General features: G+C 39.5%; 1 protein-coding gene and 1 non-coding gene across 6 annotated transcripts in view; one reads left to right on the forward strand and one right to left on the reverse strand.

Annotated features, from left to right (window-relative positions):
- The window catches only part of LOC145339265 (contactin-4-like), a 2,278,868-nt gene that overhangs the window by 1,290,409 nt on the left and 965,726 nt on the right, over positions 1-22,733 (reverse strand). The window lies entirely within an intron of this gene.
- On the forward strand, positions 3,681-3,872 carry LOC145341674 (U2 spliceosomal RNA). The gene has a single exon (XR_013886431.1). It is a non-coding gene; the product is annotated as a U2 spliceosomal RNA (small nuclear RNA).

Here is a 22,733-nt window from a genome sequence, read left to right on the forward strand (position 1 = left end):
TAACATGTTACCCACATGTTCCCATATAAATGTTTCAATAGTTATTCCATTAATTTAATCATTTTATATCCTGTTTAATAAATGATACCAAAATCATCATAGGGCAGGCAATTCAATGCAAAGGGCATTTAAATCTGACATAAAATTTTTATTTTCTAATACATTTGCTTCAAACCAGTTTTGTCAGAGATATCTGAATGAAGGCATGTTTGAACACAATTTAAAAGGTAAAAATTTAAGAGGCTGTTTTAAATGTTTATTCTGATATAAGAATACTCAACAGATTCTTTGACCCACGTAATAGTGACATTTAGCCAACCAGCCACACTTGCGTTGCAAAAAAACATTATTCATGTGAATATGCACTTAATTAAATGTCACTAAACTTTCAAAAGGTTGAAGATGTTATTTGCCACAGCGCATTAAATGGGTTTGCACTGTAGTCCTGTTTCAAACCAGCATGGTTATTGGCACACACGACCGTGTAATTTATTTTACTATACTGGCAGTTTGATTACTCTGGTTTTTCCTGCAATAAAACAATTTCCTGCTAGGGCAAAGATGATGTTGACAAAGTGCACTCGTCTCATTTTGTGATAACTAATGTACCAGCACATCTGAGGAAGAGGATTTTGAAAGCAAACACTGACTGTACCTTTTACCAACAGGTTATGTGTCAATGTTAATAAAAGCAGTTCCCTCTGCCAAATCTCCAAGCTATTACTGCTATTCTGTGCGGTATAATTTTCCTCTTCTTAAAAAGAAAACATAGCTTGTTACAATTTATGTATTACAGTTATGTTTCTGCAATTGTCAATGGCCCACAACCCGATTCGCAGATTTTTTTTCCCCAATTGCTGATGAGGTTCATCAATCTAAATACTAAGCAATGATCTCCCCCTGGTGCGTGAATTGCTTAGGCTGCTGCACTTCCTTAAACCTTCTGAAAGATTGTCAGATCAAGGCAGTTATTTTATTTCAACCGTGATGATGCAGTTTTACTCAACTTCAAACAAAACACAAGTTATTCCAGCAATGGTTAGCATACACCACAGGCCACGAGTGGAATAGCAAGCAGCAACAACAGAGGTCCACAGTCAGTACTCCTCAGTGTAATAGGTTGCCAACACCTTGTTTATTTTAGGAATCTTTCCTATTCTGAGACTGTGGTTGCATGAGAAAAGAAAAATGCATTTTTAAAAGTTACTACATCAACACATATTGCTACTCTGTTCCTCTCAGTGCCAGAGCTTACTCAGGAGCAATTCCACATGCAACACTGCCTTTATATTTTTTAAAGCACAGTTGAGGCAATAATTCTGATTCATGCTGATTATAGAGGTAATTGGTCAAAATATTGCATTGACGGGGACATCGTTCAAAGACAAAATCAGAAAATACTGGAAAACCTCAGCAGGGCTGACAGCATCTGTGATGAGAGAATAGAGCTAATGTTTTAAGTCTGTATGACCCTTCACCAAAGAGTTTGTTTGGAAAATACTTTCACTGAGATTTGGCAAATTGAAACATTGCAGGATACATTCTAATTAGCAGTGCTCTCAGCTGGGTGTGAAGAAGTTATAAAGATTGAAGGAACAAGAAATATTTATCCCATTGTTGTTAAAAAAAAGCCTTAGTTCATGTGAGCACACATTTGCATACACATTCACACACTTCCATATTACATGGACAATAAATTACATTTGAAGACTAGTGTGATCCTTCGATCTGCCCCTCAGTGAGTCTCACTTTGTCCTGCAAAAATCTAACTTTTCTCCCCTGCACACACTGAAACTGAGATTTTTTTTTAACTTGCCACAGGAGAAAATATTTCTTGTTCCTCCATTCTCTGTCACTTTATTTTTCATGACTTACATACTCCCCTGTGTACCCTTTACAGACTTAAAAAATCTTTCAGAAATTTCAAAACAGTAAGCACTGAATGATTAAAGGAATGTTGTTCTGCAGCATCTCGCACAAAACTCCATCACATTGGCATGCTGGAGAGGGTCAGGTTAGAGTAATTACAGCATGGCACACATGATCATATTCAAATCTACAAACTGCTCTTTATTATAACTAAAAACAGAGGAAAATAATTCATGTTGAATTAGGACATGGAATCTTCTACTGTGCAAACAACAGAGAAGCTCCAAAGAGATAGCAATTTCTCTTCACACACAAAACAGTTACTGGCAAATTTACCTGATAATTTTTCATGGAACACTCAAGTGTTTTTCTCAATCATTAAGTTATTTGCTTTGTGATTTCCTAGAGTGAGTTACAGCAATAATCATTAATGGAAAATGTCTTTCCCTGACTGACCTTTTCAAATCAGCTCAGACAATCTATCACACAGACATCCCGTTTTCAAACTTGAGCCCTCTGCTGGCTAAGTCTGATTTCTTTTTTATACGTGTGCACATCGATCTCATTTTTAATCGAAGGACAACATGCAGGAGAATTCACAAAGTGCCTGGAACATTTTGGATTCTAAGATGAAAACTGCAATTTTTCATGCTCACTTTGAGTCATAATTTATAAATGCATTGATGGAAATTATTGGAATTTTGAATCGCGAGTACCAAGAAAGGATCTATAATCTCAACTGAGCAAATGGAATAAAATCAATTCATTCTATATTTCTACAAAAGCAGTGGTTAAAAATCGTGAAAATGTCAGTCTTTTCAAACAAAGCATGTTGGGTATGTTTTTGCAGCCTCAATGCTGCATGTCAATTCTGGTCAGGCCCTGGGATCAAATTTATCATTCCTTCTTAATTACTGGTTTAAATTTTATGAAATAACACACGCTGGAAAAGGAAAAGGAGAAAAAGGAGTAGACGCATCTCTTAAAGTGTACGCAATTAACCTGCATGAATTTGGTTAGAGATTCACTTTGGATGAACGCAACAATTTAAGCACACATTATGCTCACAACGGTGCCATATTTGAGAACTGGTTAAATTTATTCCCATATCAGTGAACATAACATCTGCCATGGATCAATACAATTTTGCATTTTGGACAGCTTTAAAAAAAAGTCCTTGATATGTTTGAGGTTTTAATTTGATGTAGTTTATATAGCTAAATATGGGTATAGGACAAAAAGAAACTCAGAACATCTAGTCCACATGTTGGGAATAATGTGATTTTAAATAACTGAAAATGACTCAAACAATTATACACATTCATTTACTGGTCACATTAGTAGTCAGTTCCTTAATAAAGTAGAAAAAATATATTCAAAAGATTTTACAATATATCTATTATTGTTCTTGCACTTAATGTAAGCACCTTGATTGTACGTAGAAGGTACTGTTTGCAAAAATGCAAAAGTGATAAATTTAATCAGGGACTAGCTAGTTTTGTGGGTGAGACCAGTTTCAAATGCAATGCTTTTAAAGTTGCGCAAAAGGTTGTGGCGACTACTAATGCTGAAAGTTAACTGCACTACTTTGACTCTATAAAAATGAACACTACCTTGCAAAAAAAACACACTGTCTTTGAATATTTGCAATCACTTTAACTTTAAAACAGATCCTCAGAGACATTAGTCAGCAGGCCCCAGATGTTACTCCGTTAAAAAGGATGGAGGAGAACTCTGGTAAGCAGAGGTTCATGGGGATGCACATCTCCAGTAGAAGAATCTGGAAGGAATATTTAGGTATATCACAGCAACTCGCTTCTCGGCCTTTTGGCTAAGATCAAGTGTAGTATCGACATGCTGCACTTGGTTGAAGTCATAGGGTTACATTTCAGCTTCATTTGAAGCAATTTTTTAAAGCGGCATCTCGGCCATTTGGCTAAGATGCAAATAAGATCAAGCCCTGGAGGAGGAGCTACACCTACTCCAGTCAGCTTGGATCATGTAGATCAAGCCCAAGACAGGAGGTGAGAGCCCTGTCTTATCAGCTTGGATCGGGAATGTCCCAACTTGTTGGGATTCTGAATTGGGTTTAATTTGACTTGATTGGATTGGAATAAAGTTTAAAAAAATATATCACAGCAACAGAACAAGTGTTGTAAGATTGGTTTTCAATGCTGACTGAGCAGATAAATAATTAAACTTTGACGAATAATGGGTAGGATGGGGGAAGGGTGCTCTTTATTTTTGTGATCCATCAGTTTTGGCGGGGGGTGGGGGGCACGGGTGGATGCGTACACCTGCATGTTTATGAATATAAAAATATGTTTTCTTCTTTTAAATACACTTGCAGTACTAAATGTCAACAAATAGTTTTATCTAAAATGTATTGTTGACATCAAAGCCTGAAGCTTTCCATGGACTTGGAAAATGCCACCTGAGGATTTTCATGGCTGACCAACAGCACACCCATCTTGTGTGTGAATTCAAACACCATTTTTGTCTTTACCCACAGGATCCTGTTCACCGTGCAATCTGTGAGCCATGAACCAGTATGGAGAAGTGTGGGTGCACAGGTGAATTAGGAGAAAGACCATCTTGGTTCTCTAACATAGTATTCCAGCTCCCAAGTTTTTAAACCTTACCGTTCACCTCCCTCAATATCCCCCAATTCACCTCCCATGCCAGGCCATACCTCCTCAGATCATCTATGCCATTCTATGCTGCCACAGATCCTCCATACTCTCTTCAGGTCACCTATGCTAACCTCATGCCCCCCTCCCCCTATGCATTCTCAAGTCACCCATGTCAACTCCATGACCCCCATATATCCTCCATAGCCTCTCACTCAGTTTTACAATAAACAATCCTCAGAATTCATGCAATATAATTCCTTGGGAAAAAAAAAATCCCTCTCACTTTGAATTAAAAATGCATTCTGCAAACCAGAAAACACATCAAAGGCACATGGCACGGTGGTTAACACTGCTGCCTCACAGCACCGGGTACCCATGTTCAATTTCCGCTTGGGTCATTTTGTGGGTGGATTCTGCATGTTCTTCCCATGTCTGCGAGGGTTTCCTCCACACGCTCCAGTTTCCTTCCAAAAGACATGCTGGTTAGGTGCATTGGCCATGCTAAATTCTCCCTCAGGATACCCAAATAGCGGTGACTAAAGAATTTTCACAGTAACTCTATTGCAGTGTTAATGTAAGCCTACTTGTGACACTGATAAATAAGCTAAACTTTAAAATCTGTTATGACAATCTCTTAGAACAGTCATTCATTCTCAGGTAAATGGAACACCTGCTACGCTCAAACATTGGCACTCAAAACTTAGTGAAGCACTGATGATGGTCACAGCTCTCCAAAAACTAGACTGTTCTCTGGGAAGTAAAGTACATGTGCTCATTTCAATTTTAAAGCAAAGTGCCTGGCATTTAATGTAAGGATTCAGGTGGCTAGATGTTTTTTTCAAGAGTTAAAACTGAACTTTTACATCAACCAGATATATTTAAAACAATGGAAAAGATGACACACAGGCTGACAGGAAATTTTTGGAATGTTGTTCATTGCATTCACCATTGGTAAAGCACTATAATGCAAGTGAATGAATACACGAGGTTCAATTCAACTTCAGAAGAGAAATTTTTACATTAAAACACATCCACATTACAATGCAGCACTTACTATGGCATTTGAAGGTGTGGAAAAGTTTAACACTTACCCTTCAGGATATTCCAGAATTCTTACTTTCAATTTTCCATATGAATTCTCAAATCTGACATGCTTCCAAAACGCTGCTCTAACAGATGAAAATGATAAGTAGGTGGAAGTCCATTTATAGTCCTCAATTTAAAATGGTGACTCTAATCTCAGCAAGCACAAGTATGATTGCCCACACCTGGCATTCCTGACCTACAAACAGTTGAGAGGAAAATGGTGCAAAGGTTGGGATTATGGAGGAAAACTGGATTTCCTCCAAAAAAAGAGCTAAGTTTGGTCGGTCATGCTCTCAAACATGGATTCGGACAAAAATTTAGTCCCAGCATTAGTTTTTCAGAAAAAAATACCTTCAAATGTATAGTTCTGCCTGTACATGCTCTTTGTTTATATGAAGAGTAGCTGTTTGGGATTGCAGAGAATAAACACTAAAAGAAATGTCATGAAAATTTCAACTTTCTGGGAGTTACCATTGACATGAAACTGAACTCGACCAGCCATATAAATACCATGGGCAGAATTATCCGGCCGCACTCACCCCAAAACTGGAAAACCCTGCCCAGGTCAATGGACCTTGCCATGGTCCCCCTTCTGCCCACTATGATTCCTGTAGCAGGTGGACCAGGAAAACTTGCCCCCTATGGCTACAAGAGGAGGTCGAAGGCTGGAAATCCTGCAACGAGTAACTCACTATCTGACTCACAAATCCTGTCCACCATCTATAAAGCACAGTCAGGAGTGTGATGGAACACTTTCAATTTGCCTTGAGTACAGCAACAACACATGAAGCTTGACACCATCAAGGACAAAGCAGCCTGCTTGATTGATACCACTACTACAAATATTTACTCCCTCCACTATCAATGAACAGAGGCTGCAGTGTGTACCATCTACAAGATGCATGATAGGAACTCACCAAGCCCATGACCTCTACCATCTAGGAGAAGAAGGATAGTAGATATCGAGGAACAGTACCACCTAGAGGTTCCCCTCCAAGTCATTCACTATCTTAAGGAGGAAATGTGAATGCGAAGTCTCATCAACTTCACTCCACGTCAGCAGGAAACCCGCAGGCAGCGATGTGCTGCCTGTGGGACTACAGAATCCCACCGGTGTTCTTTCACTGTTGCGTGGTCAAAGTCCTGGAACTCCCTCCAGAACAGCACTGTGGGCATTCCTACATCTCAGACTGCAGTGGTTCAAGATGGCAGATCATTACCATCTTCTCAAGTGCAACTCAGAATGGGGCAATAAATGTTCGGCTAGTCAGTGATGCCCACATCCCATAAATGAATAAAAAGAATGAAGGTATTTGACAAAATTTAGCAAAATTAATTTGCATTTATATTGTGTTTTCATAACAGTAAAATGTCTCAAGGTGCTTCATTGGAGCATTATGAAAGAAATATGACACTGAAATGCATCAGGGAATATTAGGGCAGATTACCAAAAACATTGTTAAAGATATAGGTTCCAGAAGTAACTTAAAGTAAGAAAGAAAGGTTGAGAGGCAGAAAAGTTGAGGGAAGGAATTCCAGAATTTGGAGCCTGGACAGCTGAAGGTATGATCAGCAATGTTGAAATTACTAAATATGTAGATTCTCAAGGCATAGAGTTTAACAGCACAGAAAGAGGCCCTTCGGCCCAGAATGTCTGTGTCAGCCATCAAGCACTTATCTATTCTAATTGGCATGAGGCATGCTGATGTTACCTATAAGGGTGTCCCAACTTGGAACACTGGCTCATGGTGGCATATAGTTTTATTTTTGGAATGATATGAGAAGTCTGTGAAATCCCAGTGAAAAGACTCAATTCAGTTATTGCATAACAATTATTAAAGACTATTTATTAAAAAGACAAGTACATATGAATAGCACTACAATACTCTAAAGACAATTAAGTGTATGAGTTACTAAACACACACAGTTAATGTAAAAATTCCCCTTGTTCCAAAATATATCTGTGATCCCTGAACTTCTCAAGACTTCCTTCTTCCCAAACAAAATCCAAATTAAATAAATCTATAAATCAAATCCAGTTTACACAGTACAAGACCTAGGATAAAGCTTGGAAACATCTTTCCCTGGTCTAGCAAGAATACTGAAACTGCTTTCTACCCAAGTGCCTAAAGGCTCTCATACTTAGCTGTAAGCCTCCTGATTGTGACTCATAAACTGACTTCTCAGCTGCAAGATGGAACCTGGCCTGCTTGCTTCCGGGGGTACTGGCAATTTTAGCTACTTGATTCTTCGTTCTGAGTATTTCAGTTTCTGCATCTCTCAAAATCCTGGACTCTAGAAATTAGCATGTGTATACCTCCACTGGTGTCTCAGTCATCTTGATAAGCAGGCTCTACTGATAGGTGATTTACACCTCGGTCTGTCTAAATGCTTACTAATCTTGTTACTGGAGAAATTAAATTTTTTGAATACCTTTTGAATGCTGGATACTGCTATTGTTGAGCACATTTCTACCTGCTGCTGGACAGGTTGCATCCTATCATGCCTTGTTAAATTCTTGTTACTGCTGTCACCTAATCCCATTTTCTTGCATTGGTCTATTGCCTTATATGCATTTTGATGAGCATCAAAATGCTTCTCAAGTGTTGTGAGGTTTCAGGTAGTGACTTCCAGGTTCCCACCAATTTCAGAGATCAGAATTACAGGATCACCAATAACTTGGAAGCTTGTGGGGCTGGAGGAGGACATAGAGTGAAGGAGGCATTTGAAAACAAAGATGGAAAAAATAAAATTGAGGCTTTGTTTAATTGTCAGCCAATATAGGTGAGCAAACACAGGGGTGGTAGGTGAATGAGACTTGGAAGAGTTAGGACAGAGCTGTCTAGGCAAGACAAAGTTTTGGATCATCTGAAATGTACAAGGAGCAGAACATGAGAGACCAACCAGGAGTGTGTCTGAATCATAAATTCTAGAAGCGGAATTGGATATCAGAAGAAGATGAACTGAGGCAGGATATAGTTGGGCAATGCTGCAGATGTGGAAACATGGCATCTTAGTGATCGGAATATGTGCTCAGAAACTCATCATAGGACCTAATATGACAATGAGGTTGCAAACCAATCTGATTCAAACAATTGCCTGTGAGAATGAAACCTGTTCCGTTACCTCTGCACCGAAACACACATTATGTTCATTTCTCACAGTTTGGTTATCTAAAATGGATGTCCATTGGTTGCAGCTAGAAATTTAAAAGCCATTTACTGAGCTCTAACTGCTGTGAGCAATGTACAGTTGGCTACAACAGTATCAAATACAAAAGGCAGAGCCACAGGAATAACAAATGTCACTAATTGCCCTCAAATTATTGAAAGTAACAGTTCGATCTTATTCCCAAACTTCAGTGCACAACTGAACCCGAGGTGAGCTTCCTGAGTACAGCCTTATGAAATAGTTTGTTATCAATCTTCAGAACGACTGCAGAATTTGAATGAGTCATCCCAAGTATTGCTTTCAAAATCCTTGGAAGATTTATGAGAATAATAAAGATTAAAAATCTTTTGAAGCTAATATATCAAACATATTCTTTAAAAAATGCCCAATTGAAAGGGCTTGCCCTCCTTACTGATGAAAACAAAATCTGTTCCAAACACATTGGATGAACTATGTGATATTTCCCTGTCAAAGAACAATGTTGCCAGTAAACATCCACATATCAATGCCTTTGAAACAACCTTCTTTACAATAGACCATAATGAGTATTCTCTGCAGCTTGAGGAAGCAGCTTGCAGTAATTAACATTTCAAGTGACTGCCAGATTCCCATAACAAAGATATTGAAATACAAGGACTTTTTCCTGCCTTAGAAATATGATTGAAACTCGTGATTCATTTCCTCCTTCCAGTTTCGCTAAATCCATGGATTCTCTCCAGTTTCATACAGAGTGTATTTCAAATGTGCTTAATTGGTTGCAAATTATCTCAGATATTTTGAGGATGTGAAAGGTACTATGTAAAAGCAAGCTGTATCTTCTCGTGCTTTTGGTTAAGATCAAGTGTAGTTTTGCTGTCCTGCATTTGGTTAAAGTCATGAGGTTACTCTGAGGCTTCATTTGAAGCAATTTTTTAAAGCGGCATCTAAGCTATTTGGCTAAGATGCAAATGAGATCAAGCATTGGAGGTGGTGCAATGCCTGCTCCAATCAACTTGGATCATGTAGATCAAACCCAAGATAGGAAGTGGTGAACTTGTCTTGTCAGCTTGGATCTGGAATGTCTCACTAGTTGAGACTTTGATTGGATTTAATTGGGTATAAACAAAAAAAAATCTTGTTTGTTAAATGAAGAGCTGCATATCGTCCTGACAAGTTCATTGATCCTGATTCCAACCCAAAGATCAGGGTTTCTAGACATCAGTGACATACTTCCATGCTACCTTTGCTGTTCTGATGTGGAGATGCCGGCGTTGGACTGGGGTAAACACAGTAAGAAGCCTGACAACACCAGGTTTAAGTCTAACCGATTTATTTGATAGTAAATTCACAAGCTTTCGAGGTTCCCCTCTTCGTCACCTGATGTCAGGTGATGAAAGCTTGTGAGTTTACTATCAAATAAATCGGTTGGACTTAAACCTGGTGTTGTCAGACTTCTTACTACCTTTGCTGTTCCCATCTTACTGTATTTCTGAGCTTTACCAACAGCTGGTAATAAAAAGAAACAAGTATACAGGAAATGGAAGGCAGAATAACTAAAGCCAAAGAATTCAGATTGTTGTGAAAAAATGAACAGGATTGTAAAATTCAATTCCCAAAATGAAAAAAAAAAATCACAATTTTAGATTTAGCATGAGGAAAGGAAGCTGGGCAAGTGGAAGAAGCAGCAGTGGGGGGCCATTTGGAGACAGTGACCATAAAATAGTTAGATTTAGCATCACAATGGAAAATGATAAAGAAAGAACAGGAGTAAACATTCTAAATTGGGGAAGACAAATTTTACAAAGTTGAGAGATGAAGTGGCAAGAGTTGATTGGATGCAGCTATATGAAGGAGCAGCTGTCAAATCAGTGGGAGACATTCAAAGGTGAAATACTCCAAGCACAGTTTAGACATATCCTCACAAGGAAGGTGATACTACTAAATCCAGAGCCCCCAGTTATCCAGATGTATACAGGCCAAAACAAAGCAGGAAAAGAAAGTGTATGAGTCAAAAAAAAACACAATGCTGTAGAGTATTTAGAGGAAGATTAAAAGTACAGGGGTGACATAAAATGGAAACAGGAAAGCTCAGAGAGGATATGAAAAAACATTGGCAGGTAAAATAAAAAAAACCTAAAATGTTTTACCAATACATTAAGAGCAACAAAATAACTGAGGAAAAGGGAGGGCCTATCAAAAATGTACATGGTCATTTGTGCATTGATTCAAAAAAGATAAGTAGGTTCTCAACTCGTCCTTTGCCTCTGCTTTCACTGAGAGGGATTGTGCAAACATTCTAGTGAAAGAGAATGGGTGTGAAATATTAGATATAATAAGCATAGCAAGAGAGGAAATATTGGAGGAACTAGCATTCTTGAAGGTGAATAAATCACCAGGACCAGATGGATTATAATCAAAAGAAAAAATGCTGGAAAATTTCAGCAGGTCTGGCAGCATCTGTAAGGAGAGAACACAGCTGATATTTCAAGTCCAGATGATCCTTTGTAAAAGGTAAAAGGCATAGAAAGTAGGAGATATTTATTCTGCAGGGTGAGGGAATGAAAGATGAGTCATTGTCACAGAAACCAGGAAAACTAATTAATAGCTGTCCACAGAGAAAACAAAGGATATGAATGGCCAAATGGCAGAGAAGCTAAAATGAAGATGTTTGGGGGGGTAGAGGGGGGAAGGAAAATGGATGGGACAGAGGTAAGATTTAGAAAAGCAAAAGCAAAGAGGGAGAAAAGGTAAGGGAAGGGGTGTAGAAGTAGGGGAAAAGAATGGGAAGAAATATGACTCCATTCCTTTCTCTCAGTTCCGTTGCATTCGTTCTGATGATGCCACTTTCCAAAGTGGTGCTTCTAATATGTGCTCCTTTTTCCTCAACTGTAGATTCCCATCTACAGTTGTCAACAGGTCCCTCAACCAGCATGTGCTCCATTTCCCACGCCACAACCCTCAACCCCTCCTCTCCCTCCCTCCCAGAACAAGGATAGAGTCCCCCTTGTTCTCAAATTTCACCCCATCAGCCTCCCCATGCAAAGCATAATGCTCCATCATTTTCACCAACTCCACCGTGATACTACCACCACATCTTCCCTTCACTCCCTCTGTCAGCATTCCACAGAGACTGTTTCCTTCGGGATAACCTAGTCTACTTCTCCACTATACCCAACACCTCTCCCATCACTCATGGCACCTTCCTATGCAATCACAGAAAGTGTAAAACTTGTCCCTTTACCTCTTCTATGCTCACCATCCAAGGTCCAAAACATTCATTCCAGGTTAAGCAGTGTTTCACTGGCACCTCTTTCAATTTGGAAAGCATTCGCTGCTCCTAATGTGGTCTCCTCAATACTGGAGAGACCATGCGTAGACTGGGTGATCGCTTTGCTAAGCACCTTCGGTCAGTGTGCAGTCAGGACACTGATCTTCTGGTTGCTTCCCATTTTAATACACAATCCTGCTCCCATGCCCACGTCTGTCTTTGGCTTGCTGCAATGTTCCAGTGAAGCTCAATGCAAACTGAATGAACAGCATCTCACCTTCTGGCTCAGCACCTTATAGCCTTCTGGCCTCAACATCGAATTCAACAACATCAGATGATTTGCTCTACCCCACCTCAACCCCTTTGTTTTCATTCTATCTTTTTTTTTTACAGTTCTCTACCACTTATTTCTTTATTGTCTTTCCCCCCAACATCTTCATTTTAGCTTCTCGGCCGTTTGACCATCCACACCCTTTATTCTCTCTGTGGAAAGCTATCAACTGGTTTTCCTGATTTCTGTGGCCATGACTCATCTTTCATTCCCTCCCCCTGCAATATAAGTATCTCCAATTTCCTTTGCCTTTTAGTTTTGACAAAGGGTTGTCTGGACTCGAAATGTCAGCTCTTTTCTCTATTATAGATGTTGCCAGGCTTCTTGAGATTTTCCAGCATTTTCTTTTTTGGTTTCAGATTCCAGCATTCGCAGCAATTTGCTTTTATCCGGATGGATTATACCCCAGGCTGTTGAAGGGAGGAAATAATGGATGCTATGAGCCTCATTTTCCAATCCTCACTAGATCCAGCTGAGGTCCTAAAGTATTGAAGATCCTCAAATGTTGTACTACTATTGAAAAAGGATGCGAGAGATAGGCCTGAAAACTATAGGTCAGCCAGTCTGACTCCAATGGTGGGCAAATTATTGGAAGCAATTGAGAATTTTTTTTTACATTTTCTTATTTTTCTTTGATTTATTTTTTCCCTCTATCTTGAGGCAATTTTTATTATTTCTCTTTCTGTACCTGATTTGACAGTCCATAATTTATGATCATTTTCAGTCCTTCCTCAGTTTATTTCTCAAACTTTAACTTGGTTGCAGAAATAAGGGGTAGATTGTTTACCAATGAACTGTTGCCTTCGCGACACAGTTAGCAACTCTCACTATCAGCAACAAGGCAAAAGAATTTGAAACTGAACAGTGGAGTAAGTTTAACTTAGTCTGCCTAGCTCTGGTAAATTTCAGCCAATTATGGATGTGCGGGAGGAAAGATATCTCTTTTACTGGTGAAGAAAAGAAGGTTACATTGAATGAAACAATGTGCCCCATGGGTGCACATCACAAGGATATGAGTTAGGACTGCCATAGATTTGAGCAGAAAATGTAGCGGTGGAATGCCCATTGCCTTCCCAGTGCTGTTCAATTATCTCAGCAGAGGGCAATGTCAACAACAGCCTTCTCATCCAGAGGCCAGATAAGTTGACAATTAAAGGCCATTTGAAGCCCTTTTCCCACTGCCACTGCAGGCTCGTGGGGGCCCTTTTTGATTGAGCATCCTGTGGCTTTTGGATGTGGCCACCATCCACCCCTCCTTCCCTGGCAATACACATTGACCATGATCTCACCAACAAGCACTTTTCAACCTCCACTTCCCCACTACCCCAACTTCACTTAACTCAGTTTCAAGGCAGCATCCAGGATGCTGCGCTGGACTGGTTGCAATCCAGCAATGGCCACCACTTCTGGTGGCACTGCTACAATAATGAACCATGATAACAGGCAATTAATTGCCTGCAAGCAGTTGAGGTAGGGGGGTTCCCTCCACCTGCTGGTCTGCCATTGGGACCACCACCAATAAATTTGGTTCATTGAGTGGAATTTGCATCCAGAAATTGAGAAAAGTAAATTTGCAACAAAGAAACAAACTGACATTGCCATGAACACATAAAGATCTCAGTGTTGTACAATAATCATCTACTTAAAAAAAAACTACAACAAACCTCAGAAGGTTTGTGAACAAACCACAAGAGCAAAGTGAAGTTTAATTAAATCCTGAAAGATAAAATAAATTCACTTTTCAGTATTTATTATTCAACGATATTCATGAAAGTGAAAAAAAACTGTTTCTCTTTACACAGCCATGCAACCTGAATTTGGTATGACAGGTCATTTAACTTGTTTTTTTTTGTCATTGATTTCATAGTGCGATCCTTAGTTTTTGAAATCTGTTGAAAATACTTTTCTTAGATGCCTGCGGCCCACAACGATATCCTTATTGGAAGCAGATTGTAGATATCATGGGGCAGAAATAGGTCTCAGCTGATGTTGCAAATCGAGTGGTATCAGATCTACCTGCTCTGACACTGATATTTATATCCATTACAGTCAAAGGAATTAAATATTAGTCACTGCATCCCATGAATAGTTAATTAAATACTGTTTGTTTCGTGCCACCATCCTTCCAAACTTGGACTCATTTTCCGTCCTACATTTGTAACAAGGTGTTAAAAGCTTTCAGACCATTAATAGAGCTCACATGTATTTAGATTTAAACACAGGTTGTCAAGCCAAGTTAAGGCAACATAGGATCAAATATTTTGGTTTCAGATTCCTATATGTGCAGTATTTTGCTTTTCTAAAATTAAGTATGCCTGTCGTGCAACTTTAAAATCTAATTTTCTTTGAAACTTTTGTTTATTAGTTTGGGGGGACATTTCATTCATGTAGAAATACTTCAAGCAGCTCTGTACAAAGTGTGTTGATTCCCCAAAGGCAGGCAGCATTGCCTTGCACAGCATTTCTTAATGATATTAATGAGGAACACCAGACATATCGCAACCCACAGCACTGTCTGGCCCCTGTGAATCAACATCGTCTGCATTGCAGCGCTTTGAATTTTGAAGTGGCTCTACACAAACAAATCTTTCCTCTGTTGTAATGATTAAAACATCCAATCTTCAAGTCTCTCCATCATGCAGTCCTCTTACTTAAATCTAAATTTTATTTTATATAATTGCAAGTCTGTTGCAAATTAACTGTCAGTCAACTATAAGTAGGTCAAAGCCAGGTGTTAATTAAAATGGTGTTTCTTGGTGTTGACTGACAAGTTTAAGGTGGGTTGTCTATCAAATTTATATTGAGCAAAGAAACCGAGAGCATTCCAACTCTAGCCAGAAGCATATAACAGAGTGAGCTGAGAACATGTTGAGAACCAAACCGGAGTTTGGTGAAAGTCAGAATTCCATAAAAAGGAGAGAGAATGAAAGTTAGACTAACTGATATTTATATTCAAGGTGAAGAAACTTTGAGGTCAAAGAAGCTAACTAAATCCAAAAACATCTGCAGAGAAAAGATGTTGCCCCAGTAAGGTGTCAAAGATCTGAGCACCATTTGCTAATTCAAGAAAAAAAGGCCTGTGGCAAGCATCACTAACTTGCAATGCTCAAGTTCTTAATCTCAGAACTTGAGATGGAGACAATCTGATTCATCAAGAGGAGATACAGTTCTTTAGGTTAGTGTTTGACAGAAAGTGGTCATGTTGAAAAGAGATAAAACACAAGTCGTCAGAGAAGCCTGCACAAATTGACTTGAAGCTCCAGCATGAAGACCTTGGACAAGGCCATCAAATATCAATGGCACTAACAAACAAAAGATGATTCAAGGAGGAACAGAATTAGGAACCATCAAATAATGTAGTTCAGGGAGGTGGTAGCTCTTTGGTATTGTCACTAGACCAATAATCCAGAGATCCACAGTAATGCTCTGAAGACCTAGGTTAAAATTCTACCACAGCAAATGGTGGAATTTAAACTGAATAAAACATTTGGAATTAAAAATCTAATGATGACCACAAAAAGACTGTTGTAATAAACCAACTGGTTAACAATTAACACTAATGTCCTTTAGGGAAGGAAACCTACAGTCCTTATCTGGCCGACATATGATGCCACATGCCCTCTGAAATGGCATGCCATTACGAAGGATGCAAAAATGAATTAAACTGATCCAAGCACCAGAAATTACATAGAAAACCCAGCCCTGTCAACCTTGCAAAGGCCTCCTGGGGACTGGCACCAAATTGGGAGAGCTGTCTCACAGACTAATCAAGCAACACAGATTCACAGAACTGTACATACCTTACAAATAATGTCCCAGACATTACCAGAGACCGAGCTGGCTGGGTTCCAAGAGGCATAACTGCTGGACTGGGACTGCGGCATTTAGTGAGAGAACTAACAAGAGGGAAGAACATACTTGACCTCATCCTCACCAAGCTGTCAACTGCAGATGCATTAGTAGGAGTGACCATCATACAGTGCCTGTGGAGACAAAGTCATGTCTTCACATTGAGGATACCCTCCATCATGCTGTTTGGCATTATCACCACATGAAATGGGATCGACTTTGAACAGATCTATCATTTCAGTATGGACATTCATGAGGCACTATGGGCCATCAGCAGCCACAGAATTGTACTCCACATCAATCTGTAATCTCATAGCCTGGCATCTCCCCCACTCTATCAGTACCACTAAGCCAGGGTATCAACCCTGATCCATTGTAGAGTGCAGGAGGGCATGCCAGGCGCGTCATCAGACATACCTAAAAAAAGTGTCAATCTAGTGAAGCTACAACAAAGGACTACTTGCATGCCAAACAGCATAAGCAGTAAGCAATAGACAGAACAAAGCAATTCCATAAGTAACAGATTAGATCCAAACTCCGAAGTCCTGCTACGTCCAGCTATTAATGATGGTGGACTATTGTTGTGAAGTTGAGTTTGTAAAGATATAAAAGAATTGTAAAAAAATGCTAGAGGGAAAGAAAAGAGTGTATGGTACCTTTAAAAGCTGCTTTTGATTTCTGTACTAAAATGCAGAGTGCACATAGACTCCAAGTTGCAACATTTGTTTCAAAAGGACCGAGCATCAGCATTGACCTGGTGGCAGGCTTTTGCATTCTGCCAGCCTGTAAGTTTAAGAAGGACCATCAACTATTAAGGGGCTATCAGGTTTGAATTTTATAGTGCGTCAGCATCAAATCAATCATGGTGTAAGAAAATTGTGAGGTCATGGCACATATAAGAGGTCAGAACAACAGCCATCAGGAGAACATCTCAAGAATATCTCCAGAGGCCAGGGCAGCCAGTCCAAAAACCAGCATTAATCTCTGGAGCAGTTCTCTATCCCTGCCAGCTTAAATATCTCTTCAGAGAATTATCCAGCTATCTAACAGAGGGATACCGAATCAGAAAACCCTTACAGACAGCAGGCAACTACAGAAGAACTCCAAAACCTTCCAAATTCCATCAAACCTGGTTGTATGATTTCTGGTTGTATGAGAGTGACCAAAATTCTGTTATTATTGTTTTGGTAATGAATGTTCCTTGTATTATTCAAACAGCATTTCAGTCAAATTATACTTCAGTTAATATGTTACTTGTTTAGTTAAAGTTCCTGGTTAGTTAAATAAAATGCCTTGTTAATTATTCACTTAAACCTAGTGTCAGGCTTGTACGTTAATGAACCTCTAAATGTTAAGGTAGAACAGTTAACATCTTTCTCAAACACTTTAACAGATTATGACATAAGGTAAAGAGGATTAACCTCTGTGTAATAACATTATCGAACTGTTTACTAGATGAGGAGACTCCAAAATATTCCCATCCTCAATGATGGAGAAGCCCAGAGGATCAGTGCAAAAGATCAGGCTGATGTGTTCACAAACATCTTCAGCTAGAACTACAGAGTGGATGAGTCATCTCGGCCTCCTTTGGAGGTCCACAGCATCATAGATGTCAGTCTTCAGCCAATTCAATTCACTCATTCCATGTGATATCAAGAAACAGCTGATGGCACTACACACTGCAAAAGCTTTGGGCCCTGACAATATTCCAGCAATAGTACTTAAGACTTGTGCTTCAGAAATTATCACGCCCCAGCCAAAATGTTCCAGTACAATCTCAATACTGGCATCTACCTGGCAATGTGGAAAATTGCCCAAGGTGTGTCCTGTACAGGAGGACAAATTCAACCCAATTACCTTCCCATTAATCGCCTCTCAATCATCAGTAAATTGATGGAAGGGGTAATGAGCAATGCTTCCAAATGACATTACTCAGCAATAACTTGCTCACAGATGCTCAGCTTTGGTTCTGTCATGATCACCTTATTATAGTCTTTTTTCAAACAGGAGCAAAAGAGCTGAATATCAGAGGTGAACTGAGAGTGACTGCCCTTAACATCAAGGCAGCGTTTGATTAGCTTTGCAACCGAAGAGCCTGAGCAAAACTGGAGTTAATGGGAATCAGGGGAAATCCTCTGCTGGTTGGAATCAAACCTGGCACAAAGGAAGATGGTTGTGATGGTTGGAGGTCAATCAGCTCAGATCTAAGACATCACTGCAGAGATTCCTCAGGTGTAGTGTCCTAGGTCCAACCATCTTCAGTTACTTCATCAATGACCTTCCTTCCATTATAAGGTCAGAAGTGGGGATGTTCACTGATGAATGCACAATGTCCACCGCCATTCCTGACTCAGGTGCTGAAGCAGTCCATGTTCAAATGCAGAAAAACCTGGACAACATCCAAGCTTCAGCTGTCAAGTGGCAAGTAACGTTTGTGCCACACAAGTGCCAGGTAATGACCATCTTCAACAAGAGAGGATCTAACTATCAGCCCTTGACTTTCAATGGCATTACACTTGCTGAATCCCGCACTATCAACACCTTGGGGGTTATCATTGACCAGAAACTGAACTGGACGAGCCATATAAAAACTTTGGCTATCAAAGAAGGCCAATGTCTAAGAACCTTGTAGTAAGTAACTCACCTCCTGACCCCTCCAAAGTCTGTCCAACATCTACAAGGCACAGGTCAGGAGTGTAATGGATGGTGCAGCTTCAACAATAGTCAAAAAGCTTGACACCATCCAGGACAAAGCTACCTGCTTGATTGCTATCTACCCCTTCTGCAAACATTCAATCCCTCCATCACTGATGAACAGTGGCAGCCATGTATACTATATACAAAATGCACTGAAGCAACTCACCAAGGTTCCTTAGGCAGCAACTTCCAAACCCAAGAGTTAAAAACTGGGGGAAATTAAGAAAAAAGTAAAAACAAGGAGTTGATTAGAGACAGACGACTGGAGAATTGATGAGTTGCGAATTAGCCTATCATTGGAAACAAGCATTTTATATATGTGATGAGAAAAAAATAATGGGGTTATAGAAAGGGTAACTTCAAAGTGGAGAAATCAGGACATTGACATGTACCTGCCAACAAGCCGACTCCACAGAGGATAAAATCAAAGGGAAGGACACGGTATAACTATAGAACACTAAGAGAAAGAGACAACTAACATCAGAACTGCAGCAAGTTGCAGCTCTAGTGAGGCAGCCATTTTTGCCTTCATTGAACCTGAACACTTTCTCAGATGTGACCACCTTAATCTGATCGAGGTAATTATTTGTTGGATTTCGCTCAGAATTACATCAAATTGAATGTTGTTTGGGAAAAGAAGTGTCTCAGAGTTCAGGCAAACATACGTAGTTTTGGGGACCAAGTGATAAATTCACGTAAAAATTGTGTGTATAACTATCCTTAAGTGTCATAGAGTATTATAGTCCTTCTTGCTTTATATATTTTTGTATTTTTTAAAATAAATTTGTTTTATTTACTAACCATTCACATGAAGATTGGACTGTTCCTCACTAGGTTGCATATGATTCCTCATGGTACAGTGACCCAGTGGTTCGCACTGTTGCCTAACAGAGACAGGGACTCAGGTTCAAATTGTGCCTTGGATGACTGTCTATGTGGGCCTGGGTAAGATGCTCTGTCAGAGACTTGATGCAGGTTCATTGGGCCGACTGAACACTTTCTGCGCTGTAGGGATTCAATGGATAATGCCAAAAGCACACATACACCACTACAAAATGATGTTTCAAGTTACCCTTCTTGGTTTTGGGATTCCCTCATACTTAAAATCAGTGTAGTTCATAACATATGACCACTACCATCTAGAAAGACAAGAGCAGCAGAAACTTGGGAACACCTACACCTGGAGGTTCTCCTGCAAGTCATTCACCAGACTTACTTGGAAATAAATATATTGTTGTTGCTGGGTGAAAATCCTGGAATTTCCTCCCTAAACTATTGTATGTGTACCTACACCTCAGGGACTGCATTCATGCAAGGAGGTAACTTACTTTCTGAAGAGTAACCCGTGATGGGCAATAAATGCTGACCTAGCCAATGATGCCCACATCCTGTAAATGAAGAAAATAGCACCGGAGATTCAATAGTTCCACGGTGTTCCATAACTTCTGCAGTTGAAGCTAATCGCCCAAATTCTGTTGCCCCCTGACTGCTGTGGTAGAGGGCAGATCAAGTAGATTGGCACAGACTTAGCACGAAAAGGAAAACAATCACTCAACGTGCTTCAAATGTAAGCCAACAAGTTGGTCAGAAGCACTGACTAGAATTTAGGGCATTGGGCTTCCTGGTGATCCAGGATTACTTCGTACACCATGTGCGACGATAGAGGACATGAAGATTGTTGGGCAATGATACCATTTCTGGGAAAGCTGAGAACTCATCAACATTGACTGGCTACACCCGGACAGAGTGCACGAATATCACAATTGAAGAGTTGAACAGGGGAAGCAGCAATATCTATAAACTAGGAAGGGGACCGGGGAAAATAAACCAAACCAGGATAATAGGGAATCATAGAATCCCGACAGTGCAGAAGGAAGCCATTTGGCCCATCGCAAAGGAAATCCATGCAGACACAAGGAGAATGTGCAAACACCACACAGATGGTGACCCGAAGCCGGAGTTGAACCCGAGTCCTAGGCACTGCGAGGCAGCAGTGCTAACTACTGCACTGCCCTAAGGAAGGTAAAATGATGAAAATAATGTTCATGCAGGAAACAATTACAAAGTTATAGAGCAATAAAATTAAGTGGACTAATCATCAACCAATTACAATTAGTAGTTTATTGTTAGAATTATAGACAAGGGAAACACTGAAGGACAAGTCGGGGAGAACAGATAAAAATTACCATGAAAAAAGTAGTCTTAAAAATTAAAAGTTGATGCTATTATTTTACATTGGAATCTAGAATCAAGTGTTAATAAAAATGTGGTTGCAGGTTATACAAGTATGAATCATGTTATCCCCAGTGAAAGCAAATCCTATTTGTAACTTGGACTGCCCTTGGTATATAATTTTCTGCAACTGTCTTTTATTTTAAAATAACTGGATACTAGTTAAGGTGGCAGCCAGAATCCAGGTTCCTGTTGCAATTTCTGTGTGGACAAATGATCCACTCATATCTGAAAACATCTCTGGAAAGTTCCCAACTGCAAAGATTTCTCAGGTGAAAGGGGACCATACTTAGCAGCTGAATGGAAAAGATCAAATAAGCCATAACTGCCACGTGTCGGAGCTGTGAGGATGGAATTTTAAATAAACTCTTCCAGTGAGCTGATGGTAGCTGGTATGTTGATGGGTACCAATCATTCCCCATTGTACACTATTCACCCTGACTCAAATCCATCATGTGAACAATGGATTGCATTGTAATTTGACATTGTATGACTGAAACTAGCTTCTACAACCAAGTTCTTCATTATTCCAAGAACCAGAGAGCAACTAATCAGACTACACCGATCACTAGCTGCAGAACATCAGCAGCAGAAAAGGCAGTAGACCCCATTCCAAGTATATCTGGAAAGAAACTTTTGGTAATAAGAAGCTACAAGTTCCTATCTTTATGACCTGCTGAACATCTGTCTCTTTTGAGGTAATCCTACAACAATACCGGACATATAATTACATTTCTTGAAACCACTTATAGAACACCTTCAGTATGATAACATCACTTTTCTTGGACCCACAACTGTTTTACCTATGATGAGTCAAACATGTGAACTATGAACTACTCTGTTTACAACTTGTAAAGGTGCACTGTTCCCTTGAACTATATCTTTCTCATGCATGTACACATGCCTGAAGTAGCAATTCGAATTTTGGGAGTGAATGCAAGTATAAATAACTAACTTTCTTGAGACAATCAAATGTTTGCCGTCATTATTTAAATTGACTGCAACTCAGGAGCTAGCTCCAGGGGCTAAAATCACATTGATTACAGATAAGAAGTAAAGAGTGCAAGGGCTCCATTTCACTCCTGATCCTGTCAATAACAATAAAAGACATATTGGGATGTAATATATTTAGATTGATTGCAAACTAAGAAATGAGTGAAAAAGAGAATACATGCTGTCGAGATGACCAATGTAGACAAGGAAGATGTTCAGAGTTAATATGTTTGGAGCTCAAATGATAAATTAAATGGGTTTATTACATTGGATTGGAGTATATTAAAGATCGAAAGATCATGAATTTGTGGGAAGAAGTTGAAAGGGGAAATTTGAAGACAACTTCAGAAAGATGTCCAGTACTGAATGAACAAAATGGTTCCTCTGAGGCATTCTAATTAATATCCAACTATCGATTAAGACGGAAAGGAAATAACATGAGAAAAGGAAATGCAATTCCTAAACTGTGTACAAGATTTCTTCCAAGTGGTATATTCAGAACACTACAAGGATAAAGACATTGCTGGATCTGGTAAAGCTTAATGAAATAAATCACATGACTGAGCATATTGGGAATAACAATCACAATATGATAAGATTTAATATCCAACCAGAAAGAGAAAAA

The sequence above is a fragment of the Carcharhinus amblyrhynchos genome, chromosome 3 (genome assembly GCF_965287045.1).
Source record: "Carcharhinus amblyrhynchos chromosome 3, sCarAmb.v2.hapA, whole genome shotgun sequence".
In the NCBI taxonomy this organism is placed as follows: domain Eukaryota; kingdom Metazoa; phylum Chordata; class Chondrichthyes; order Carcharhiniformes; family Carcharhinidae; genus Carcharhinus; species Carcharhinus amblyrhynchos.